At 39.2% G+C, this 23,073-nt stretch overlaps 36 non-coding genes across 36 annotated transcripts; all 36 read left to right on the forward strand.

The window, feature by feature from the left end:
* Positions 1 to 83: 83 nt before the first annotated feature.
* Positions 84 to 164, forward strand: Trnas-cga (transfer RNA serine (anticodon CGA)). Its single transcript has one exon. It is a non-coding gene; the product is annotated as a tRNA-Ser (tRNA).
* Positions 165 to 713: 549 nt separating this feature from the next.
* On the forward strand, positions 714 to 794 carry Trnas-cga (transfer RNA serine (anticodon CGA)). Its single transcript has one exon. It is a non-coding gene; the product is annotated as a tRNA-Ser (tRNA).
* Positions 795 to 1,626: 832 nt separating this feature from the next.
* Positions 1,627 to 1,707, forward strand: Trnas-cga (transfer RNA serine (anticodon CGA)). The gene has a single exon. It is a non-coding gene; the product is annotated as a tRNA-Ser (tRNA).
* A 548-nt stretch (positions 1,708 to 2,255) lies between these two features.
* Positions 2,256 to 2,336, forward strand: Trnas-cga (transfer RNA serine (anticodon CGA)). The gene has a single exon. It is a non-coding gene; the product is annotated as a tRNA-Ser (tRNA).
* Positions 2,337 to 2,885: 549 nt separating this feature from the next.
* Trnas-cga (transfer RNA serine (anticodon CGA)) lies at positions 2,886 to 2,966 on the forward strand. Its single transcript has one exon. It is a non-coding gene; the product is annotated as a tRNA-Ser (tRNA).
* Positions 2,967 to 3,515: 549 nt separating this feature from the next.
* Positions 3,516 to 3,596, forward strand: Trnas-cga (transfer RNA serine (anticodon CGA)). The gene has a single exon. It is a non-coding gene; the product is annotated as a tRNA-Ser (tRNA).
* A 547-nt stretch (positions 3,597 to 4,143) lies between these two features.
* Positions 4,144 to 4,224, forward strand: Trnas-cga (transfer RNA serine (anticodon CGA)). The gene has a single exon. It is a non-coding gene; the product is annotated as a tRNA-Ser (tRNA).
* Positions 4,225 to 5,404: 1,180 nt separating this feature from the next.
* On the forward strand, positions 5,405 to 5,485 carry Trnas-cga (transfer RNA serine (anticodon CGA)). Its single transcript has one exon. It is a non-coding gene; the product is annotated as a tRNA-Ser (tRNA).
* A 550-nt stretch (positions 5,486 to 6,035) lies between these two features.
* On the forward strand, positions 6,036 to 6,116 carry Trnas-cga (transfer RNA serine (anticodon CGA)). The gene has a single exon. It is a non-coding gene; the product is annotated as a tRNA-Ser (tRNA).
* A 598-nt stretch (positions 6,117 to 6,714) lies between these two features.
* Positions 6,715 to 6,795, forward strand: Trnas-cga (transfer RNA serine (anticodon CGA)). Its single transcript has one exon. It is a non-coding gene; the product is annotated as a tRNA-Ser (tRNA).
* A 549-nt stretch (positions 6,796 to 7,344) lies between these two features.
* Positions 7,345 to 7,425, forward strand: Trnas-cga (transfer RNA serine (anticodon CGA)). Its single transcript has one exon. It is a non-coding gene; the product is annotated as a tRNA-Ser (tRNA).
* Positions 7,426 to 7,974: 549 nt separating this feature from the next.
* Trnas-cga (transfer RNA serine (anticodon CGA)) lies at positions 7,975 to 8,055 on the forward strand. The gene has a single exon. It is a non-coding gene; the product is annotated as a tRNA-Ser (tRNA).
* Positions 8,056 to 8,602: 547 nt separating this feature from the next.
* Trnas-cga (transfer RNA serine (anticodon CGA)) lies at positions 8,603 to 8,683 on the forward strand. The gene has a single exon. It is a non-coding gene; the product is annotated as a tRNA-Ser (tRNA).
* Positions 8,684 to 9,230: 547 nt separating this feature from the next.
* On the forward strand, positions 9,231 to 9,311 carry Trnas-cga (transfer RNA serine (anticodon CGA)). The gene has a single exon. It is a non-coding gene; the product is annotated as a tRNA-Ser (tRNA).
* Positions 9,312 to 9,859: 548 nt separating this feature from the next.
* Trnas-cga (transfer RNA serine (anticodon CGA)) lies at positions 9,860 to 9,940 on the forward strand. Its single transcript has one exon. It is a non-coding gene; the product is annotated as a tRNA-Ser (tRNA).
* A 546-nt stretch (positions 9,941 to 10,486) lies between these two features.
* Trnas-cga (transfer RNA serine (anticodon CGA)) lies at positions 10,487 to 10,567 on the forward strand. Its single transcript has one exon. It is a non-coding gene; the product is annotated as a tRNA-Ser (tRNA).
* Positions 10,568 to 11,114: 547 nt separating this feature from the next.
* Positions 11,115 to 11,195, forward strand: Trnas-cga (transfer RNA serine (anticodon CGA)). The gene has a single exon. It is a non-coding gene; the product is annotated as a tRNA-Ser (tRNA).
* Positions 11,196 to 11,743: 548 nt separating this feature from the next.
* Positions 11,744 to 11,824, forward strand: Trnas-cga (transfer RNA serine (anticodon CGA)). Its single transcript has one exon. It is a non-coding gene; the product is annotated as a tRNA-Ser (tRNA).
* Positions 11,825 to 12,373: 549 nt separating this feature from the next.
* Trnas-cga (transfer RNA serine (anticodon CGA)) lies at positions 12,374 to 12,454 on the forward strand. The gene has a single exon. It is a non-coding gene; the product is annotated as a tRNA-Ser (tRNA).
* Positions 12,455 to 13,003: 549 nt separating this feature from the next.
* On the forward strand, positions 13,004 to 13,084 carry Trnas-cga (transfer RNA serine (anticodon CGA)). The gene has a single exon. It is a non-coding gene; the product is annotated as a tRNA-Ser (tRNA).
* A 549-nt stretch (positions 13,085 to 13,633) lies between these two features.
* Positions 13,634 to 13,714, forward strand: Trnas-cga (transfer RNA serine (anticodon CGA)). The gene has a single exon. It is a non-coding gene; the product is annotated as a tRNA-Ser (tRNA).
* A 547-nt stretch (positions 13,715 to 14,261) lies between these two features.
* Positions 14,262 to 14,342, forward strand: Trnas-cga (transfer RNA serine (anticodon CGA)). The gene has a single exon. It is a non-coding gene; the product is annotated as a tRNA-Ser (tRNA).
* A 550-nt stretch (positions 14,343 to 14,892) lies between these two features.
* Trnas-cga (transfer RNA serine (anticodon CGA)) lies at positions 14,893 to 14,973 on the forward strand. Its single transcript has one exon. It is a non-coding gene; the product is annotated as a tRNA-Ser (tRNA).
* Positions 14,974 to 15,522: 549 nt separating this feature from the next.
* On the forward strand, positions 15,523 to 15,603 carry Trnas-cga (transfer RNA serine (anticodon CGA)). Its single transcript has one exon. It is a non-coding gene; the product is annotated as a tRNA-Ser (tRNA).
* A 551-nt stretch (positions 15,604 to 16,154) lies between these two features.
* On the forward strand, positions 16,155 to 16,235 carry Trnas-cga (transfer RNA serine (anticodon CGA)). The gene has a single exon. It is a non-coding gene; the product is annotated as a tRNA-Ser (tRNA).
* A 549-nt stretch (positions 16,236 to 16,784) lies between these two features.
* On the forward strand, positions 16,785 to 16,865 carry Trnas-cga (transfer RNA serine (anticodon CGA)). The gene has a single exon. It is a non-coding gene; the product is annotated as a tRNA-Ser (tRNA).
* Positions 16,866 to 17,414: 549 nt separating this feature from the next.
* Positions 17,415 to 17,495, forward strand: Trnas-cga (transfer RNA serine (anticodon CGA)). Its single transcript has one exon. It is a non-coding gene; the product is annotated as a tRNA-Ser (tRNA).
* Positions 17,496 to 18,045: 550 nt separating this feature from the next.
* On the forward strand, positions 18,046 to 18,126 carry Trnas-cga (transfer RNA serine (anticodon CGA)). Its single transcript has one exon. It is a non-coding gene; the product is annotated as a tRNA-Ser (tRNA).
* Positions 18,127 to 18,578: 452 nt separating this feature from the next.
* On the forward strand, positions 18,579 to 18,659 carry Trnas-cga (transfer RNA serine (anticodon CGA)). Its single transcript has one exon. It is a non-coding gene; the product is annotated as a tRNA-Ser (tRNA).
* A 527-nt stretch (positions 18,660 to 19,186) lies between these two features.
* Trnas-cga (transfer RNA serine (anticodon CGA)) lies at positions 19,187 to 19,267 on the forward strand. The gene has a single exon. It is a non-coding gene; the product is annotated as a tRNA-Ser (tRNA).
* A 549-nt stretch (positions 19,268 to 19,816) lies between these two features.
* Positions 19,817 to 19,897, forward strand: Trnas-cga (transfer RNA serine (anticodon CGA)). The gene has a single exon. It is a non-coding gene; the product is annotated as a tRNA-Ser (tRNA).
* Positions 19,898 to 20,349: 452 nt separating this feature from the next.
* Positions 20,350 to 20,430, forward strand: Trnas-cga (transfer RNA serine (anticodon CGA)). The gene has a single exon. It is a non-coding gene; the product is annotated as a tRNA-Ser (tRNA).
* Positions 20,431 to 20,979: 549 nt separating this feature from the next.
* Trnas-cga (transfer RNA serine (anticodon CGA)) lies at positions 20,980 to 21,060 on the forward strand. Its single transcript has one exon. It is a non-coding gene; the product is annotated as a tRNA-Ser (tRNA).
* Positions 21,061 to 21,609: 549 nt separating this feature from the next.
* Positions 21,610 to 21,690, forward strand: Trnas-cga (transfer RNA serine (anticodon CGA)). The gene has a single exon. It is a non-coding gene; the product is annotated as a tRNA-Ser (tRNA).
* A 542-nt stretch (positions 21,691 to 22,232) lies between these two features.
* Positions 22,233 to 22,313, forward strand: Trnas-cga (transfer RNA serine (anticodon CGA)). Its single transcript has one exon. It is a non-coding gene; the product is annotated as a tRNA-Ser (tRNA).
* Positions 22,314 to 22,862: 549 nt separating this feature from the next.
* Trnas-cga (transfer RNA serine (anticodon CGA)) lies at positions 22,863 to 22,943 on the forward strand. The gene has a single exon. It is a non-coding gene; the product is annotated as a tRNA-Ser (tRNA).
* Positions 22,944 to 23,073: the final 130 nt, after the last annotated feature.

The following is a 23,073-nucleotide window of genomic DNA, read 5'->3' on the forward strand; positions in this document are numbered from 1 at the left end:
TTTTTACAAATTACTAATTAGAAACCTATAGCTAGAGCTGGTTTGTAACGTTTCCGCAAAGATGTACTCAAAGTAATCTACGTGCTGCGATGGCTGAGTGGTTAAGGCGTGTGACTCGAAATCATATGGGATATCCCGCGCAGGTTCGAATCATGTTTGCAGCGCAGTTGAAATGGAGAATGCAATGTACGACTTTTACCTAAAATCAGTAGTATCTCTCAAAACGCAGGTGCTGAGAGGCAAAATTTGAGAAAGCTGCAAGTAATAGACCAGGGCACACAGCATGCTCCACAGAATTCTATCTAACTTGAAAACGGATAATAGGCTTTGCGTTCAAGTTTCTGGCCATTTGCTTCTTTAGCTTCAATTAACACATCGGCTGGAAGAAATGCGGGAAAAAAAGAGGAGAAAGCTGTATTTATGCTTTAGTCCTTGTTTTTGACATACGTGTTAACGATTACATGCGAATTACGCCACAAGGTTTGTTGATTTCACATGGGATGACAGAAGAAACTACGCAACATTTACTATAATGCAGCTTTTTTTTGAGAGACAGTTCTTACCGAAAAACTGGCACAGTCACATACAACATGTGTAACAAATGGATTTTTACAAACTAGTATAGGACTTCTTTAACCAATTACTAATTAGAAACCTTTAGCTAGAGCTGGTTTGTAACGTTTCCGCAAAGATGTACTCAAAGAATTCTACGTGCTGCGATGGCCGAGTGGTTAAGGCGTTTGACTCGAAATCAAATGGGATATCCCGCACAGGTTCGAATCCTGTTCGCAGCGCAGTTGAAATGTAAATTGAAATGTGACACTTTTACCTAAAATCAATAGTATCTCTCAAAACGCAGGTGCTGAGAGGCAAAATTTGAGAAAGCCGCAAGTAATAGACCAGTGCACACAGCATGCTCCACAGAATTCTATCTAACTTGAAAACGGATAATAGGCTTTGCGTTCAAGTTTCTGGCCATTTGCTTCTTTTGCTTCAATTAACACATCGGCTGGAAGAAATGCGGGAAAAAAAGAGGAGAAAGCTGTATTTATGCTTTAGTCCTTGTTTTTGACATACGTGTTAACGATTACATGCGAATTACGCCACAAGCTTCGTTGATTTCACATGGGTTGACAGGAGAAACAACGCAACATTTAATATAATGCAAATTTTTTGAAAGAAATTGCTTGCCGAAAATATGACGCAGTCACATACAACATGTGTAACAAATGGATGTTTACAAACTAGTATAGGACTTCTTTACCAAGTTAATAATTAGAAACATTTAGCTAGGTCTGGAATGTAACATTTGCGCAAAGATGTACTCAAAGAATTCTACGTGCTGCGATGGCCGAGTGGTTAAGGCGTGTGACTCAAACTCATATGGGATATCCCGCGCAGGTTCGAGTCATGGGTTGACAGGAGAAACAACGCAACATTTAATATAATGCAAATTTTTTGAAAGAAATTGCTTGCCGAAAATATGACGCAGTCACATACGGCATGTGTAACAAATGGATGTTTACAAACTAGTATAGGACTTCTTTACCAAGTTAATAATTAGAAACATTTAGCTAGGTCTGGAATGTAACATTTGCGCAAAGATGTACTCAAAGTATTCTACGTGCTGCGATGGCCGAGTGGTTAAGGCGTGTGACTCGAACTCATATGGGATATCCCGCGCAGGTTCGAGTCCTGTTTGCAGCGCAGTTGAAATGGAGAATGCAATGTACCACTTTTACCTACAATCAGTAGTATCTCTCAAAACGCAGGTGCTGCGAGGCAAAATTTGAGAAAGCTGCAAGTAATAGACCAGTGCACACAGCATGCTCCACAGAATTCTATCTAACTTGAAAACGGATAATAGGCTTTGCGTTCAAGTTTCTGGCCATTTGCTTCTTTTGCTTCAATTAACACATCGGCTGGAAGAAATGCGGGAAAAAAAGAGGAGAAAGCTGTATTTATGCTTTAGTCCTTGTTTTTGACATACGTGTTAACGATTACATGCGAATTACGCCACAAAGTTTCTTGATTTCACAGGGGTTGACAAGAGAAACTACGCAACATTTAACATAATGCAATTTTTGTTAGAGAGAAAGTTCTTACCGAAATATGGCACAGTCACATACGGCATATGCAACAAATTGATTTTTACAAACTAGTATAGGACTTTTTTTACAAATTACTAATTAGAAACCTATAGCTAGAGCTGGTTTGTAACGTTTCTGCAAAGATGTACTCAAAGTAATCTACGTGCTGCGATGGCTGAGTGGTTAAGGCGTGTGACTCGAAATCATATGGGATATCCCGCGCAGGTTCGAATCCTGTTTGCAGCGCAGTTGAAATGGAGAATGCAATGTACGACTTTTACCTAAAATCAGTAGTATCTCTCAAAACGCAGGTGCTGAGAGGCAAAATTTGAGAAAGCTGCAAGTAATAGACCAGGGCACACAGCATGCTCCACAGAATTCTATCTAACTTGAAAACGGATAATAGGCTTTGCGTTCAAGTTTCTGGCCATTTGCTTCTTTAGCTTCAATTAACACATCGGCTGGAAGAAATGCGGGAAAAAAAGAGGAGAAAGCTGTATTTATGCTTTAGTCCTTGTTTTTGACATACGTGTTAACGATTACATGCGAATTACGCCACAAGGTTTGTTGATTTCACATGGGATGACAGAAGAAACTACGCAACACTTACTATAATGCAGCTTTTTTTTGAGAGACAGTTCTTACCGAAAAACTGGCACAGTCACATACAACATGTGTAACAAATGGATTTTTACAAACTAGTATAGGACTTCTTTAACCAATTACTAATTAGAAACCTTTAGCTAGAGCTGGTTTGTAACGTTTCCGCAAAGATGTACTCAAAGAAATCTACGTGCTGCGATGGCCGAGTGGTTAAGGCGTTTGACTCGAAATCAAATGGGATATCCCGCACAGGTTCGAATCCTGTTCGCAGCGCAGTTGAAATGTAAATTGAAATGTGACACTTTTGCCTAAAATCAATAGTATCTCTCAAAACGCAGGTGCTGAGAGGCAAAATTTGAGAAAGCTGCAAGTAATAGACCAGTGCATACAGCATGCTCCACAGAATTCTATCTAACTTGAAAACGGATAATAGGCTTTGCGTTCAAGTTTCTGGCCATTTGCTTCTTTTGCTTCAATTAACACATCGGCTGGAAGAAATGCGGGAAAAAAAGAGGAGAAAGCTGTATTTATGCTTTAGTCCTTGTTTTTGACATACGTGTTAACGATTACATGCGAATTACGCCACAAGGTTTGTTGATTTCACAGGGGTTGACAAGAGAAACTAGGCAACATTTAACATAATGCAATTTTTGTTAGAGAGAAAGTTCTTACCGAAAATATGGCACAGTCACATACGGCATATGCAACAAATTGATTTTTACAAACTAGTATAGGACTTTTTTTACAAATTACTAATTAGAAACCTATAGCTAGAGCTGGTTTGTAACGTTTCCGCAAAGTTGTACTCAAAGTAATCTACGTGCTGCGATGGCTGAGTGGTTAAGGCGTGTGACTCGAAATCATATGGGATATCCCGCGCAGGTTCGAGTCCTGTTTGCAGCGCAGTTGAAATGGAGAATGCAATGTACGACTTTTACCTAAAATCAGTAGTATCTCTCAAAACGCAGGTGCTGAGAGGCAAAATTTGAGAAAGCTGCAAGTAATAGACCAGGGCACACAGCATGCTCCACAGAATTCTATCTAACTTGAAAACGGATAATAGGCTTTGCGTTCAAGTTTCTGGCCATTTGCTTCTTTAGCTTCAATTAACACATCGGCTGGAAGAAATGCGGGAAAAAAAGAGGAGAAAGCTGTATTTATGCTTTAGTCCTTGTTTTTGACATACGTGTTAACGATTACATGCGAATTACGCCACAAGGTTTGTTGATTTCACAGGGGTTGACAAGAGAAACTACGCAACATTTAACATAATGCAACTTTTGTTAGAGAGAAAGTTCTTACCGAAATATGGCACAGTCACATACGGCATATGCAACAAATTGATTTTTACAAACTAGTATAGGACTTTTTTACAAATTACTAATTAGAAACCTATAGCTAGAGCTGGTTTGTAACGTTTCCGCAAAGATGTACTCAAAGTAATCTACGTGCTGCGATGGCCGAGTGGTTAAGGCGTGTGACTCGAAATCATATGGGATATCCCGCGCAGGTTCGAGTCCTGTTTGCAGCGCAGTTGAAATGGAGAATGCAATGTACGACTTTTACCTAAAATCAGTAGTATCTCTCAAAACGCAGGTGCTGAGAGGCAAAATTTGGGAAAGCTGCAAGTAATAGACCAGGGCACACAGCATGCTCCACAGAATTCTATCTAACTTGAAAACGGATAATAGGCTTTGCGTTCAAGTTTCTGGCCATTTGCTTCTTTAGCTTCAATTAACACATCGGCTGGAAGAAATGCGGGAAAAAAAGAGGAGAAAGCTGTATTTATGCTTTAGTCCTTGTTTTTGACATACGTGTTAACGATTACATGCGAATTACGCCACAAGGTTTGTTGATTTCACATGGGATGACAGAAGAAACTACGCAACATTTACTATAATGCAGCTTTTTTTTGAGAGACAGTTCTTACCGAAAAACTGGCACAGTCACATACAACATGTGTAACAAATGGATTTTTACAAACTAGTATAGGACTTCTTTAACCAATTACTAATTAGAAACCTTTAGCTAGGGCGTGTTTGTAACGTTTGCGCGAAGAGGTTTCTCAATGAAAACTATGGTCTGTGATGGCTGAGTGGTTAAGGCGTTTGACTCGAAATCAAATGGGATATTCTGCAAAGATTCGAATCCTGTTCGCAGCACAGTTGAAATGTAAAATGCAATGTGACACTTTTACCTAAAATCAATAGGATCTCTCAAATCGCTGGTGCTGAGAGGCAAAAGTTGAGAAAGTCGCAAGTAATAGACCAGGGCACGCAGCATGCTCCACAGAATTCTATCTAAATTGAATACGGATAATAGGCTTTGCGTTCAAGTTTCTGGCCATTTGCTTCTTTTGCTTCAATTAACACATCGGCTGGAAGAAAATGCGGGAAAAAAAGGGGAGAAAGCTGTATTTATGCTTTAGTCCTTGTTTTTGACATACGTGTTAACGATTACATGCGAATTACGCCACAAGGTTTGTTGATTTCACAGGGGTTGACAGGAGAAACTACGCAACATTTAACATAATGCAATTTTTGTTAGAGAGAAAGTTCTTACCGAAAATATGGCACAGTCACATACGGCATATGCAACAAATTGATTTTTACAAACTAGTATAGGACTTTTTTACAAATTACTAATTAGAAACCTATAGCTAGAGCTGGTTTGTAACGTTTCCGCAAAGATGTACTCAAAGTAATCTACGTGCTGCGATGGCTGAGTGGTTAAGGCGTGTGACTCGAAATCATATGGGATATCCCGCGCAGGTTCGAGTCCTGTTTGCAGCGCAGTTGAAATGGAGAATGCAATGTACGACTTTTACCTAAAATCAGTAGTATCTCTCAAAACGCAGGTGCTGAGAGGCAAAATTTGGGAAAGCTGCAAGTAATAGACCAGGGCACACAGCATGCTCCACAGAATTCTATCTAACTTGAAAACGGATAATAGGCTTTGCGTTCAAGTTTCTGGCCATTTGCTTCTTTAGCTTCAATTAACACATCGGCTGGAAGAAATGCGGGAAAAAAAGAGGAGAAAGCTGTATTTATGCTTTAGTCCTTGTTTTTGACATACGTGTTAACGATTACATGCGAATTACGCCACAAGGTTTGTTGATTTCACATGGGATGACAGAAGAAACTACGCAACATTTACTATAATGCAGCTTTTTTTTGAGAGACAGTTCTTACCGAAAAACTGGCACAGTCACATACAACATATGTAACAAATGGATTTTTACAAACTAGTATAGGACTTCTTTAACCAATTACTAATTAGAAACCTTTAGCTAGGGCGTGTTTGTAACGTTTGCGCGAAGAGGTTTCTCAATGAAAACTATGGTCTGTGATGGCTGAGTGGTTAAGGCGTTTGACTCGAAATCAAATGGGATATTCTGCAAAGGTTCGAATCCTGTTCGCAGCACAGTTGAAATGTAAAATGCAATGTGACACTTTTACCTAAAATCAATAGGATCTCTCAAATCGCTGGTGCTGAGAGGCAAAAGTTGAGAAAGTCGCAAGTAATAGACCAGTGCACGCAGCATGCTCCACAGAATTCTATCTAAATTGAATACGGATAATAGGCTTTGCGTTCAAGTTTCTGGCCATTTGCTTCTTTTGCTTCAATTAACACATCTTGCCTTCAAGCTTCTGGCCATTTGCTTCTTTAGCTTCAATTAACACATCGGCTGAAATAAATTATGGGAAAGAAGAGGAGAAAGCTATATTTAAACTTTAGTCTTTGTTTTTGACATACGTGTCAATGATTACATGCGAATTACGCCACAAGCTGTGTTGATTTCACATGGGTTGACAGGAGAAACTACGCAACATTTAACATAATGCAATTTTTGTTTGAGAGAAAGTTCTTACCAAAAAAATGACACAGTCACCTAGGGCATCTGCAACAAATGGATGAATACAACTAGTATACGAATCCTTTAACAAATTATTAATTAGAAACTTTTAGCTAGGGCGTGTTTGTAACGTTTGAGCGAAGATGTACTCAAAGAAATCTACGTGCTGCGATGGCCGAGTGGTTAAGGCGTTTGACTCGAAATCAAATGGGATATCCCGCACTGGTTCGAAGCCTGTTCGCAGCGCAGTTGAAATGGAAAATTCGATGTGACAGTTTTACCTAAAGTCAGTAGTATCCCGCAAAACGCAGGTGCTGAGAGGCATGATTTGAGAAAGTGGCAAGTAATAGACCAGTGCACACAGCATGCTCCACAAAATTCTACCTAACTTGAATACTGATAATAGGCTTTGCGTTCAAGCTCTGGCCATTTGCTTCTTTAGCTTCAATTAACACATCGGCTGGAATAAATTATGGGAAAGAAGAGGAGAAAGCTATATTTAAACTTTAGTCTTTGTTTTTGACATACGTGTCAATGATTACATGCCAATTATGCCACAAGCTGTGTTGATTTCACATGGGTTAACAGGAGAAACTACGCAACATTTAACATAATGCAATCTTTGTTTGAGAGAAAGTTCTTATCGAAAGTATGACACATTCACATACGGCATGTGTAACAAATGGATGAATACAAACTAGTATACGAATCCTTTAACAAATTAATAATTAGAAAACTTTAGCTAGGGCTGGTTTGTAACATTTGCGCGAAGATGTTTCTCAATGAAAACTATGGTCTGTGATGGCTGAGTGGTTAAGGCGTTTGACTCGAAATCAAATAGGATATCCCGCAAAGGTTCGAATCCTGTTCGCAGCGCAGTTGAAATGTAAAATGCAATGTGGCACTTTTACCTAAAATCAGTAGTATCCCGCAAAACGCAGGTGCTGAGAGGCATGATTTGAGAAAGTCGCAAGTAATAGACCAGTGCACACAGCATGCTCCACAAAATTCTACCTAACTTGAATGCCGATAACAGGCTTTGCGTTTAAGTTTCTGGCCATTTGCTTCTTTAGCTTCAATTAACACATCGGCTGAAAAATAATGCGGGAAAAAACAGGAGAAAGTTAAGTTTGAACTTTATTCCTTGTTTTTGACATACGTGTTAATGATTACATGTGAATTACGCCACAGGCATTTTAGATTTCACATGGGATGACAAGAGAAACTACGCAACATTTACTATAATGCAGCTTTTTTTTGAGAGACAGTTCTTACCAAAAAACTGGCACAGTCACATACCACATGTGCAACAAATGGATTTTTACAAACTAGTACAGGACTTCTTTAACCAATTACTAATTAGAAACCTTTAGCTAGAGCTGGTTTGTAACGTTTCCGCAAAGATGTACTCAAAGAAATCTACGTGCTGCGATGGCCGAGTGGTTAAGGCGTTTGACTCGAAATCAAATGGGATATCCCGCACAGGTTCGAATCCTGTTCGCAGCGCAGTTGAAATGGAAAATTCAATGTGACAGTTTTACCTAAAATCAATAGTATCCTCCAAAACGCGGGTGCAGAGAGGCAATATTTGAGAAAGTGGCAAGTAATAGACCAGTGCACACGACTTACTCCACAAAATTCTACCTAACTTGAATGCTGATAATAGGCTTTGCCTTCAAGCTTCTGGCCATTTGCTTCTTTAGCTTCAATTAACACATCGGCTGAAATAAATTATGGGAAAGAAGAGGAGAAAGCTATATTTAAACTTTAGTCTTTGTTTTTGACATACGTGTCAATGACTACATGCGAATTACGCCACAAGCTTCGTTGAATTCACATGGGTTGACAGGAGAAACTACGCAACATTTAATATAATGCAAATTTTTTGAAAGAAATTGCTTGCCGAAAATATGACGCAGTCACATACGGCATGTGTAACAAATGGATGTTTACAAACTAGTATAGGACTTCTTTACCAAGTTAATAATTAGAAACATTTAGCTAGGGCTCGTATGTAACATTTGCGCAAAGATGTACTCAAAGAATTCTACGTGCTGCGATGGCCGAGTGGTTAAGGCGTTTGACTCGAAATCAAATGGGATATCCCGCACAGGTTCGAATCCTGTGTGCAGTGCAGTTTTAATGGAAAATGCAATGTGGCATTTTTACCTAAAGTCAGTAGTATCCCGCAAAACGCAGGTGCTGAGAGGCATGATTTGAGAAAGTCGCAAGTAATAGACCAGTGCACACAGCATGCTCCACAAAATTTTACCTAACTTGAATGCCGATAGCAGGCTTTGCATTCATATTTCTAACCACTTGCTTCTTTAGCTTCAATTAACACACCGGCTGGAAAAAAATGCAGGAAAGAGGAGGAGAAAGCTAAATTTAAACTCTATTCCTTGTCTCTGACATACGTGTTAATGATTAAATGTGAATTACGTCACAGGCTTTTAGATTTCACATGGGATGACAGGAGAAACTACGCAACATTTACTTTAATGCAGCTTTGTTTTGAGAGACAGTTCTTACCGAAAAACTGGCACAGTCACATACCACATGTGTAACAAATGGATGTTTCAAACTAGTATAGGACTTCTTTACCAAGTTAATAATTAGAAACCTTTAGCTAGAGCTGGTTTGTAACGTTTCCGCAAAGATGTACTCAAAGAAATCTACGTGCTGCGATGGCCGAGTGGTTAAGGCGTTTGACTCGAAATCAAATGGGATATCCCGCACAGGTTCGAATCCTGTTCGCAGCGCAGTTGAAATGGAAAATTCAATGTGACAGTTTTACCTAAAATCAATAGTATCCCCCAAAACGCGGGTGCAGAGAGGCAATATTTGAGAAAGTGGCAAGTAATAGACCAGCGCACACAGCATGCTCCACAAAATTCTACCTAACTTGAATGCTGATAATAGGCTTTGCCTTCAAGCTTCTGGCCATTTGCTTCTTTAGCTTCAATTAACACATCGGCTGAAATAAATTATGGGAAAGAAGAGGAGAAAGCTATATTTAAACTTTAGTCTTTGTTTTTGACATACGTGTCAATGATTACATGCGAATTACGCCACAAGCTGTGTTGATTTCACATGGGTTGACAGGAGAAACTACGCAACATTTAACATAATGCAATTTTTGTTTGAGAGAAAGTTCTTACCAAAAAAATGACACAGTCACCTACGGCATCTGATACAAATGGATGAATACAACTAGTATACGAATCCTTTAACAAATTATTAATTAGAAACCTTTAGCTAGGGCGTGTTTGTAACGTTTGAGCGAAGATGTACTCAAAGAAATCTACGTGCTGCGATGGCCGAGTGGTTAAGGCGTTTGACTCGAAATCAAATGGGATATCCCGCACTGGTTCGAAGCCTGTTCGCAGCGCAGTTGAAATGGAAAATTCGATGTGACAGTTTTACCTAAAGTCAGTAGTATCCCGCAAAACGCAGGTGCTGAGAGGCATGATTTGAGAAAGTGGCAAGTAATAGACCAGTGCACACAGCATGCTCCACAAAATTCTACCTAACTTGAATACTGATAATAGGCTTTGCGTTCAAGCTCTGGCCATTTGCTTCTTTAGCTTCAATTAACACATCGGCTGAAATAAATTATGGGAAAGAAGAGGAGAAAGCTATATTTAAACTTTAGTCTTTGTTTTTGACATACGTGTCAATGACTACATGCGAATTACGCCACAAGCTTCGTTGATTTCACATGGGTTGACAGGAGAAACTACGCAACATTTAATATAATGCAAATTTTTTGAAAGAAATTGCTTGCCGAAAATATGACGCAGTCACATACGGTATGTGTAACAAATGGATGTTTACAAACTAGTATAGGACTTCTTTACCAAGTTAATAATTAGAAACATTTAGCTAGGGCTCGTATGTAACATTTGCGCAAAGATGTACTCAAAGAATTCTACGTGCTGCGATGGCCGAGTGGTTAAGGCGTTTGACTCGAAATCAAATGGGATATCCCGCACAGGTTCGAATCCTGTGTGCAGTGCAGTTATAATGGAAAATGCAATGTGGCATTTTTACCTAAAGTCAGTAGTATCCCGCAAAACGCAGGTGCTGAGAGGCATGATTTGAGAAAGTCGCAAGTAATAGACCAGTGCACACAGCATGCTCCACAAAATTTTACCTAACTTGAATGCCGATAGCAGGCTTTGCATTCATATTTCTAACCACTTGCTTCTTTAGCTTCAATTAACACACCGGCTGGAAAAAAATGCAGGAAAGAGGAGGAGAAAGCTAAATTTAAACTCTATTCCTTGTCTCTGACATACGTGTTAATGATTAAATGTGAATTACGTCACAGGCTTTTAGATTTCGCATGGGATGACAGGAGAAACTACGCAACATTTACTTTAATGCAGCTTTGTTTTGAGAGACAGTTCTTACCGAAAAACTGGCACAGTCACATACCACATGTGTAACAAATGGATGTTTCAAACTAGTATAGGACTTCTTTACCAAGTTAATAATTAGAAACCTTTAGCTAGAGCTGGTTTGTAACGTTTCCGCAAAGATGTACTCAAAGAAATCTACGTGCTGCGATGGCCGAGTGGTTAAGGCGTTTGACTCGAAATCAAATGGGATATCCCGCACAGGTTCGAATCCTGTTCGCAGCGCAGTTGAAATGGAAAATTCAATGTGACAGTTTTACCTAAAATCAATAGTATCCCCCAAAACGCGGGTGCAGAGAGGCAATATTTGAGAGAGTGGCAAGTAATAGACCAGCGCACACAGCATGCTCCACAAAATTCTACCTAACTTGAATGCTGATAATAGGCTTTGCCTTCAAGCTTCTGGCCATTTGCTTCTTTAGCTTCAATTAACACATCGGCTGAAATAAATTATGGGAAAGAAGAGGAGAAAGCTATATTTAAACTTTAGTCTTTGTTTTTGACATACGTGTCAATGATTACATGCGAATTACGCCACAAGCTGTGTTGATTTCACATGGGTTGACAGGAGAAACTACGCAACATTTAACATAATGCAATTTTTGTTTGAGAGAAAGTTCTTACCAAAAAAATGACACAGTCACCTACGGCATCTGATACAAATGGATGAATACAACTAGTATACGAATCCTTTAACAAATTATTAATTAGAAACCTTTAGCTAGGGCGTGTTTGTAACGTTTGAGCGAAGATGTACTCAAAGAAATCTACGTGCTGCGATGGCCGAGTGGTTAAGGCGTTTGACTCGAAATCAAATGGGATATCCCGCACTGGTTCGAAGCCTGTTCGCAGCGCAGTTGAAATGGAAAATTCGATGTGACAGTTTTACCTAAAGTCAGTAGTATCCCGCAAAACGCAGGTGCTGAGAGGCATGATTTGAGAAAGTGGCAAGTAATAGACCAGTGCACACAGCATGCTCCACAAAATTCTACCTAACTTGAATACTGATAATAGGCTTTGCGTTCAAGCTCTGGCCATTTGCTTCTTTAGCTTCAATTAACACATCGGCTGGAATAAATTATGGGAAAGAAGAGGAGAAAGCTATATTTAAACTTTAGTCTTTGTTTTTGACATACGTGTCAATGATTACATGCCAATTATGCCACAAGCTGTGTTGATTTCACATGGGTTAACAGGAGAAACTACGCAACATTTAACATAATGCAATCTTTGTTTGAGAGAAAGTTCTTATCGAAAGTATGACACATTCACATACGGCATGTGTAACAAATGGATGAATACAAACTAGTATACGACTCCTTTAACAAATTAATAATTAGAAAACTTTAGCTAGGGCTGGTTTGTAACATTTGCGCGAAGATGTTTCTCAATGAAAACTATGGTCTGTGATGGCTGAGTGGTTAAAGCGTTTGACTCGAAATCAAATGGGATATCCCGCAAAGGTTCGAATCCTGTTCGCAGCGCAGTTGAAATGTAAAATGCAATGTGGCACTTTTACCTAAAATCAGTAGTATCCCGCAAAACGCAGGTGCTGAGAGGCATGATTTGACAAAGTGGCAAGTAATAGACCAGTGCACACAGCATGCTCCACAAAATTCTACTTAACTTGAATACTGATAATAGGCTTTGCGTTCAAGCTCTGGCCATTTGCTTCTTTAGCTTCAATTAACACATCGGCTGGAATAAATTATGGGAAAGAAGAGGAGAAAGCTATATTTAAACTTTAGTCTTTGTTTTTGACATACGTGTCAATGATTACATGCCAATTATGCCACAAGCTGTGTTGATTTCACATGGGTTAACAGGAGAAACTACGCAACATTGAACATAATGCAATCTTTGTTTGAGAGAAAGTTCTTATCGAAAGTATGACACATTCACATACGGCATGTGTAACAAATGGATAAATACAAACTAGTATACGACTCCTTTAACAAATTAATAATTAGAAAACTTTAGCTAGGGCTGGTTTGTAACATTTGCGCGAAGATGTTTCTCAATGAAAACTATGGTCTGTGATGGCTGAGTGGTTAAGGCGTTTGACTCGAAATCAAATGGGATATCCCGCAAAGGTTCGAATCCTGTTCGCAGCGCAGTTGAAATGTAAAATGCAATGTGGCACTTTTACCTAAAATCAGTAGTATCCCGCAAAACGCAGGTGCTGAGAGGCATGATTTGAGAAAGTCGCAAGTAATAGACCAGTGCACACAGCATGCTCCACAAAATTCTACCTAACTTGAATGCCGATAACAGGCTTTGCGTTTAAGTTTCTGGCCATTTGCTTCTTTAGCTTCAATTAACACATCGGCTGAAAAATAATGCGGGAAAAAACAGGAGAAAGTTAAGTTTGAAATTTATTCATTGTTTTTGACATACGTGTTAATGATTACATGTGAATTACGCCACAGGCATTTTAGATTTCACATGGGATGACAAGAGAAACTACGCAACATTTACTATAATGCAGCTTTTTTTTGAGAGACAGTTCTTACCAAAAAACTGGCACAGTCACATACCACATGTGCAACAAATGGATTTTTACAAACTAGTACAGGACTTCTTTAACCAATTACTAATTAGAAACCTTTAGCTAGAGCTGGTTTGTAACGTTTCCGCAAAGATGTACTCAAAGAAATCTACGTGCTGCGATGGCCGAGTGGTTAAGACGTTTGACTCGAAATCAAATGGGATATCCCGCACAGGTTCGAATCCTGTTCGCAGCGCAGTTGAAATGGAAAATTCAATGTGACAGTTTTACCTAAAATCAATAGTATCCTCCAAAACGCGGGTGCAGAGAGGCAATATTTGAGAAAGTGGCAAGTAATAGACCAGTGCACACGACTTACTCCACAAAATTCTACCTAACTTGAATGCTGATAATAGGCTTTGCCTTCAAGCTTCTGGCCATTTGCTTCTTTAGCTTCAATTAACACATCGGCTGAAATAAATTATGGGAAAGAAGAGGAGAAAGCTATATTTAAACTTTAGTCTTTGTTTTTGACATACGTGTCAATGACTACATGCGAATTACGCCACAATCTTCGTTGAATTCACATGGGTTGACAGGAGAAACTACGCAACATTTAATATAATGCAAATTTTTTGAAAGAAATTGCTTGCCGAAAATATGACGCAGTCACATACGGCATGTGTAACAAATGGATGTTTACAAACTAGTATAGGACTTCTTTACCAAGTTAATAATTAGAAACATTTAGCTAGGGCTCGTATGTAACATTTGCGCAAAGATGTACTCAAAGAATTCTACGTGCTGCGATGGCCGAGTGGTTAAGGCGTTTGACTCGAAATCAAATGGGATATCCCGCACAGGTTCGAATCCTGTGTGCAGTGCAGTTATAATGGAAAATGCAATGTGGCATTTTTACCTAAAGTCAGTAGTATCCCGCAAAACGCAGGTGCTGAGAGGCATGATTTGAGAAAGTCGCAAGTAATAGACCAATGCACACAGCATGCTCCACAAAATTCTACCTAACTTGAATGCCGATAACAGGCTTTGCGTTTAAGTTTCTGGACATTTGCTTCTTTAGCTTCAATTAACACATCGGCTGGGAAAAAAATGCGGGAAAAATGAGTAGAAAGCTAAGTTTAAATTTTATTCCTTGTTTCAGACATAAATGTTAATGATTACATGTGAATTACGCCACAGGTTCTTTAGCTTTCACATGGGATGACAGGAGAAACTACGCAACATTTAATGTAATGCAATGTTTTTTTGAGAGAATGTTCTTACTGAAAATATGGTACAGTCACATACGGCATGTTTAACAACTGCTTATTTGCAAAGTAGTATGCGACTTGTTTAACAAATTACTAATTGGAAACCTTTAGCTAGGGCGTGTTTGTAACGTTTGCGCGAAGATGTACTCAAAGAAATCTCCGTGCTGCGACGGCCGAGTGGTTAAGGCGTTTGACTCGAAATCAAATGGGATATCCCGCACAGGTTCGAATCCTGTTCGCAGCGCAGTTGAAATGGAAAATTCGATGTGACAGTTTTACCCAAAATCAGTAGTATCTCGCAAAACGCAGGTGCTGAGAGGCATGATTTGAGAAAGTCGCAAGTAATAGACCAGTGCACACAGCATGCTCCACAAAACTCTACCTAACTTGAATGCCGATAATAGGCTTTGCATTCATATTTCTGGCCATTAAATTCTTTAGCTTCAATTAACACATCGGTCGAAGAAAAGTGCGGGAAAGAAGAGGGGAAAGCTAAGTTTAAACTTTATTCCTTGTTTTTGACATACGTATTAATGATTACATGTGAATTACGCCACAGGTTTTTTAGCTTTCACATGGGATAACACGAGAAACTACGCAACATTTAACAGAATGCAATTTTTGTTTGAGAGACAGTTCTTACCGAAAATCTGGCACGGTCACAAACGGTATGTGCAACAAATGGATTTTTACAAACTAGTATAGGACTTCTTTAACAAATTACTAATTGGAAACCTTTAGCTAGAGCTGGTGTGTAACGTTTCCGCAAAGATGTACTCAAAGAAATCTACGTGCTGCGATGGCCGAGTGGTTAAGGCGTTTGACTCGAAATCAAATGGGATATCCCGCGCAGGTTCGAATCCTGTTCGCAGTGCAGTTGAAATGGAAAATTCGACGTGACAGTTTTTCCTAAAATCAGTAGTATCCCGCAAAACGCAGGTGCTGAGAGGCATGATTTGAGAAAGTCGCAAGTAATAGACCAGTGCACACAGCATGCTCCACAAAATTCTACCTAACTTGAATGCCAATAATAGGCTTTGCATTCATATTTCTGGCCATTTAATTCTTTAACTTCAATGAAGACATCGGCTGGGAAAAAAATGCGGCAAAAATGAGTAGAAAGCTAAGTTTAAATTTTATTTCCTGTTTCAGACATAATTGTTAATGATTACATGTGAATTACGCCACAGGTTCTTTAGCTTTCACATGGGATGACAGGAGAAACTACGCAACATTTAACATAATGCAATTTTTGTTTGAGACACAGTTCTTACCGAAAATCTGGCACGGTCACAAACGGCATGTGCAACAAATGGATTTTTACAAACTAGTATAGGACTTCTTCAACAAATTACTAATTGGAAACCTTTAGCTAGAGCTGGTGTGTAATGTTTCCGCAAAGATGTTTCTCAAAGAAACATACGTGTTGCGATGGCCGAGTGGTTAATGCGTTTGACTCGAAATCAAATGGGATATCCCGCGCAGGTTCGAATCCTGTTTACAGCGCAGTTGAAATGAAAAATTCAATGAGACACTTTTACCTAAAATCAGTAGTATCCTGCAAAACGCAAATACCAAGGGGCAAGATTTGAGAAAGTCGCAAGTAATAGACCAGTGCACACGGCATGCTCCACAAAATTCTACCTAACTTGAATGCCGGTAATAGGCTTTGCCTTCAAGCTTCTGGCCATTTGCTTCTTTAGCTTCAATTAACACATCGGCTGAAATAAATTATGGGAAAGAAGAGGAGAAAGCTAAGTTTAAACTTTATTCCTTGTTTTTGACATACGTGTTAATGATTACATGTGAATTACGCCGCAAGATTTGTTGATTTCACATGGGTTGACAGGAGAAACTACGCAACATTTAACATAATGTAATTTTTGTTTGAGAGACAGTTCTTACCGAAAATCTGGCACGGTCACATACGGCATGTGCAACAAATGGATTTTTACAAACTAGCATAGGACTTCTTTAACAAATTACAAATTGGAAACCTTTAGCTAGGGCGTGTTTGTAACGTTTGCGCGAAGATGTACTCAACGAAATCTACGTGCTGCGATGGCCGAGTGGTTAAGGCGTTTGACTCGAAATCAAATGGGATATCCCGCGCAGGTTCGAATCCTGTTCGCAGCGCAGTTGAAATGGAAAATTCGACGTGACAGTTTTACCTAAAATCAGTAGTATCCCGCAAAACGCAGGTGCTGAGAGGCATGATTTGAGAAAGTCGCAAGTAATAGACCAGTGCACACAGCATGCTCCACAAAATTCTACCTAACTTGAATGCCGATAATAGGCTTTGCATTCATATTTCTGGCCATTTAATTCTTTAGTTTCAATTAAGACATCGGCTGGGAAAAAAATGCGGCAAAAATGAGTAGAAAGCTAAGTTTAAATTTTATTCCTTGTTTTTGACGTACTTGTCAATGGTTACATGCGAATTACGCCGCAAGCTTTGTTGATTTCACATGGGTTGACAGGAGAAACTACGCAACATTTAACATACTGCAATTATTGTTTGAGAGAAAGTTCTTTCCGAAAATATGTCACAGTCACATACGGCATGTGTAACAAAGGGATGTTTCAAACTAGTATAGGACTTCTTTACCAATTTAAAAATTAGAAACCTTTAGTTAGAGCTGGTTTGTAACGTTTACGCAAAGATGTACTCAAAGAAATCTACGTGCTGCGATGGCCGAGTAGTTAAGGCGTTTTACACGAAATCAAATGGGATATCCCGTACAGGTTCAAATCCTGTTTGCAGCGCATTTGAAATGTAAATTTCAATCTGACACTTTTACCTAAAATCAGTAGTATCCCGCAAAACGCAGGTGCTGAGGGGCATGATTTGGGAAAGTTGCAAGTAGTAGACCAGTGCACACAGCATGCTACACAAAATTCTACCTAACTTGAATACCGATAATAGGATTTGCGTTCAAGTTTCTGGTCATTTGCTTCTTTAGCTTCAATTACCACGTCGGCTGGAAAAAAATGCGGGAAAGAAGAGGAGAAAGCTAAGTTTAAATTTTATTCTTTGTTTTTGAAATATGTGCTAATTATTACATGTGAATTACGCTACAGCTTTTTTAGATTTCACATGGGATGACAGGACAAAACTACGCAACATTTGACACAATGCAATCTTTGTTCGCGAGACAGTTCTTACCGAAAATATGGCACAGTCACATACGGCATGCGTAACAAATGGATATTCACAAACTAGTATACAACTTCTTTAACAAACTGATAATTAGAAACCTTTAGCTAGGGCTGGTTTGTAACGTTTACGCGAAGATGTACTCAAAGAAATCTACTTGCTGCGATGGCCGAGTTGTTAAGGCGTTTGAATCGAAACCAAATGGGATATCCCGCACAGGTTCGAATCCTGTTCGCAGCGCAGTTGAAATGGAAAATTCAATGTGACACTACCTAAAATCAGTAGTATCCCGCAAAACGCAAATACCAAGAGGCAAGATATTAGAAAGTCGCAAATAATAGACCAGTGCACACAGCATGCTCCACAAAATTCTACCTAACTTGAATGGCGACAACAGGTTTAAATTTTTTTCTTTCTTTTTGACATCGTGTTAATGATTACATGTGAATTACGCCACAGGTTTTTTAGATTTTACATGGGATGACAGGAGACACTAGGCAACATTTAACATACTGCAAATGTTGTTTGAGAGAAAGTCCTTACCGAAAATATGTCACAGTCACATACGGCATGTGTAACAAATGGATGTATCAAACTAGTATAGGACTTCTTTACCAAGTTAAAAATTAGAAACCTTTAGCTAGAGCTGGTTTGTAACGTTTCCGCAAAGATGTACTCAAAGAAATCTACGTGCTGCGATGGCCGAGTGGTTAAGGCGTTTTACACGAAATCAAATGGGATATCCCGTACAGGTTTAAATCCTGTTTGCAGCGCGTCTGACAGCTTTACCTAAAATCAGTAGTATCCGGCAAAATGCAGGTGCTGAGAGGCATGATTTGGGAAAGTTGCAAGTAATAGACCAGTGCACACAGCATGCTCCACAAAATTCTACCTAACTTGAATGCCGACAACAGGCTTTGCGTTTAAGTTTCTGGCCATTTGCTTCTTTAGCTTCAATTAACACATCGGCTGAAAAAAATGCGGGAAAGAAGAGGAGAAAGCTAAGTTTAAATTTTATTCCTTGTTTTTGGCATACGTGTTAATGATTACATGTGAATTACACCACAGGCTTTTAGATTTCACATGGGATGACAGGAGACACTAGGCAACATTTAACATACTGCAATTTTTGTTTGAGAGAAAGTTCTTTCCGAAAATATGTCACAGTCACATACGGCATGTGTAACAAATGGATGTTTCAAACTAGTATAGGACTTCTTTACCAATTTAAAAATTAGAAACCTTTAGTTAGAGCTGGTTGGTAACGTTTACGCGAAGATGTACTCAAAGAAATCTACGTGTTGCGATGGCCGAGTGGTTAAGGCGTTTTACACGAAATCAAATGGGATATCCCGTACAGGTTCAAATCCTGTTTGCAGCGCATTTGAAATGTAAATTTCAATCTGACACTTTTACCTAAAATCAGTAGTATCCCGCAAAACGCAGGTGCTGAGGGGCATGATTTGGGAAAGTTGCAAGTAATAGACCAGTGCACACAGCATGCTACACAAAATTCTACCTAACTTGAATACCGATAATAGGATTTGCGTTCAAGTTTCTGGTCATTTGCTTCTTTAGCTTCAATTACACGTCGGCTGGAAAAAAATGGGGGAAAGAAGAGGAGAAAGCTAAGTTTAAATTTTATTCTTTGTTTTTGAAATATGTGCTAATTATTACATGTGAATTACGCCACAGCTTTTTTAGATTTCACATGGGATGACAGGACAAAACAACGCAACATTTGACACAATGCAATCTTTGTTCGGGAGACAGTTCTTACCGAAAATATAGCACAGTCACATACGGCATGTGTAACAAATGGATATTCACAAACTAGTATACAACTTCTTTAACAAACTGATAATTAGAAACCTTTAGCTAGGGCTGGTTTGTAACGTTTACGCGAAGATGTACTCAAAGAAATTTACGTGCTGCGATGGCCGAGTGGTTAAGGCGTTTGAATCGAAATCAAAAGGGATATCCCGCACAGGTTCGAATCCTGTTCGAGGCGTAGTTGAAATGGAAAATTCAATGTGACACTACCTAAAATCAGTAGTATCCTGCAAAACGCAAATACCAAGAGGCAAGATATGAAAATTCGCAAATAATAGACCAGTGCACACAGCATGCTCCATAAAATTCTACCTAACTTGAATGGCGACAACAGGTTTAAATTTTTTTCCTTGTTTTTGACATCGTGTTAATGATTACATGTGAATTACGCCACAGGTTTTTTAGATTTCACATGGGATGACAGGAGACACTAGGCAACATTTAACATACTGCAAATGTTGTTTGAGAGATAGTTCTTACCGAAAATCTGGCACAGTCACATACGGCATGTGCAACAAATGGATTTTTACAAACTAGTATAGGACTTCTTTAACAAATTACTAATTGGAAACCTTTAGCTAGATGTGGTGTGTAACGTTTCCGCAAAGATGTACTCAAAAAAATCTATGTGCTGCGATGGCCGAGTGGTTAATGCGTTTGACTCGAAATCAAATGGGATATCCCGCGCAGGTTCGAATCCTGTTTACAGCGCAGTTGAAAGGAAAAATTCAATGAGACACTTTTACCTAAAATCAGTAGTATCCTGCAAAACGCAAATACCAAGGGGCAAGATTTGAGAAAGTCGCAAGTAATAGACCAGTGCACACGGCATGCTCCACAAAATTCTACCTAACTTGAATGCCGGTAATAGGTCTTGCGTTCAAATTTCTTGCTACTTGCGTCTTTAGCTTCAATTAACACATCGGCTGAAAAAAAATGCGGGAAAGAAGAGGAGAAAGCTAAGTATAAACTTTATTCCTTGTTTTTGACATACTTGTCAATGGTTACATGCGAATTACGCTGCAAGCTTTGTTTATTTCACATGGGTTGACAGGAGAAACTACGCAACATTTAACATAATGTAATTTTTGTTTGAGAGACAGTTCTTACCGAAAATCTGGCACGGTCACATACGGCATGTGCAACAAATGGATTTTTACAAACTAGCATAGGACTTCTTTAACAAATTACTAATTAGAAACCTTTAGCTAGAGCTGGTGTGTAACGTTTCCGCAAAGATGTACTCAAAGAAATCTACGTGCTGCGATGGCCGAGTGGTTAAGGCGTTTGACTCGAAATCAAATGGGATATCCCGCACAGGTTCGAATCCTGTTTGCAGCTCAGTTGAAATAGAAAATGCAATGTGGCACTTCTACCTAAAATCAGTAGTATCCTACAAAACGCTGGTGCTGAGAGGCATGATTTGAGAAAGTCGCAAGTAATAGACCAGTGCACACAGCATGCTACACAAAATTCTACCTAACTTGAATACCGATAATAGGATTTGCGTTCAAGTTTCTGGTCATATGCTTCTTTAGCTTCAATTACCACGTCGGCTGGAAAAAAATGCGGGAAAGAAGAGGAGAAAGCTAAGTTTAAATTTTATTCCTTGTTTTTGACATATGTGCTAATTATTACATGTGAATTACGCCACAGCTTTTTTAGATTTCACATGGGATGATAGGAGAAACTACGCAACATTTGACACAATGCAATCTTTGTTCGGGAGACAGTTCTTACCGAAAATATGGCACAGTCACATACGGCATGTGTAACAAATGGATATTCACAAACTAGTATACAACTTCTTTAACAAACTGATAATTAGAAACCTTTAGCTAGGGCTGGTTTGTAACGTTTACGCAAAGATGTACTCAAAGAAATCTACTTGCTGCGATGGCCGAGTGGTTAAGGCGTTTGACTCGAAATCAAATGGGATATCCCGCACAGGTTCGAATCCTGTTCGCAGCGCAGTTAAAATGTAAAATTCAATGTGACACTTTTACCTAAAATCAGTGGTATCCGGCAAAACGCAGGTGCTGAGAGGCATGATTTGGGAAATTGCAAGTAATAGACCAGTGCACACAGCATGCTCCACAGAGTTCTATCTAACTTGAATATGGATAATAGGCTTTGCGTTCAAGTTTCTGGCCATTTGCTTCTGTAGCTTCAATTAACACATCGGCTGAAAAAAAATGCGGGAAAGAAAAGGAGAAAGCTAAGTTTAAGTTTTTTTCCTTGTTTTTGACATACGTGTTAATGATTACATGTGAATTACGCAGGTTTTTAGATTTCACATGGGATGACAGGAGAAACTACGCAACATTTGACACAATGCAATTTTTTTTGAGAGAAATTGCTTACTGAAAATATGGCACAGTCACATACAGCTGTGTAACAAATGGATATTAACAAACTAGTATGCAACTTCTTTAACAAATTACTAATTTAAAACCTTTAGCTAGGGCTGGTGTGTATTGTTTGCGCGAAGATGTTCTCAAAAAAATCTACGTGCTGCGATGGCCGAGTGGTTAAGGCGTTTGACTCGAAATCAAATAGGATATCCCGCACAGGTTCGAATCCTGTTCGCAGCGCAGTTAAAATGGAAAATTCAATGTGACACTTTTACCTAAAATCAGTAGTATCCCGCAAAACCCAAACACCAAGAGGCAAGATATGAGAAAATCGCAAATAATAGACCAGTGCACGCAGCATGCTCCACAAAATTCTACCTAACTTGAATGCCGACAACAGGCTTTGCGTTTAAGTTTCTGGCCATTTGCTTCTTTAGCTTCAATTAGCACATCGGCTGAAAAAAAATGCGGGAAAGAAGAGGAGAAAGCTAAGTTTAAACTTTATTCCTTGTTTTTGACATACTTGTCAATGGTTAAATGCGAATTACGCCGCAAGCTTTGTTGATTTCACATGGGTTGACAGGAGAAACTACGCAACATTTGACACAATGCAATCTTTGTTCGGGAAACAGTTCTTACCGAAAATATGGCACAGTCACATACGGCATGTGTAACAAATGGATATTCGCAAACTAGTATACAACTTCTTTAACAAACTGATAATTAGAAACCTTTAGCTAGGGCTGGCTTGTAACGTTTACGCGAAGATGTACTCAAAGAAATCTACTTGCTGCGATGGCCGAGTGGTTAAGGCGTTTGAATCGAAATCAAATGGGATATCCCGCACAGGTTCGAATCCTGTTCGCAGCGCAGTTGGAATGGATATTGCAATGTGACACTTTTAACTAAAATCAATAGTATCCCCCAAAACGCTGGTGCTGAGAGGCAAAAGTGGAGAAAGTCGCAAGTAATAGACCAGTGTACACAGCATGCTCCACAG

This window comes from Hydractinia symbiolongicarpus, chromosome 5, assembly GCF_029227915.1.
Source record: "Hydractinia symbiolongicarpus strain clone_291-10 chromosome 5, HSymV2.1, whole genome shotgun sequence".
In the NCBI taxonomy this organism is placed as follows: domain Eukaryota; kingdom Metazoa; phylum Cnidaria; class Hydrozoa; order Anthoathecata; family Hydractiniidae; genus Hydractinia; species Hydractinia symbiolongicarpus.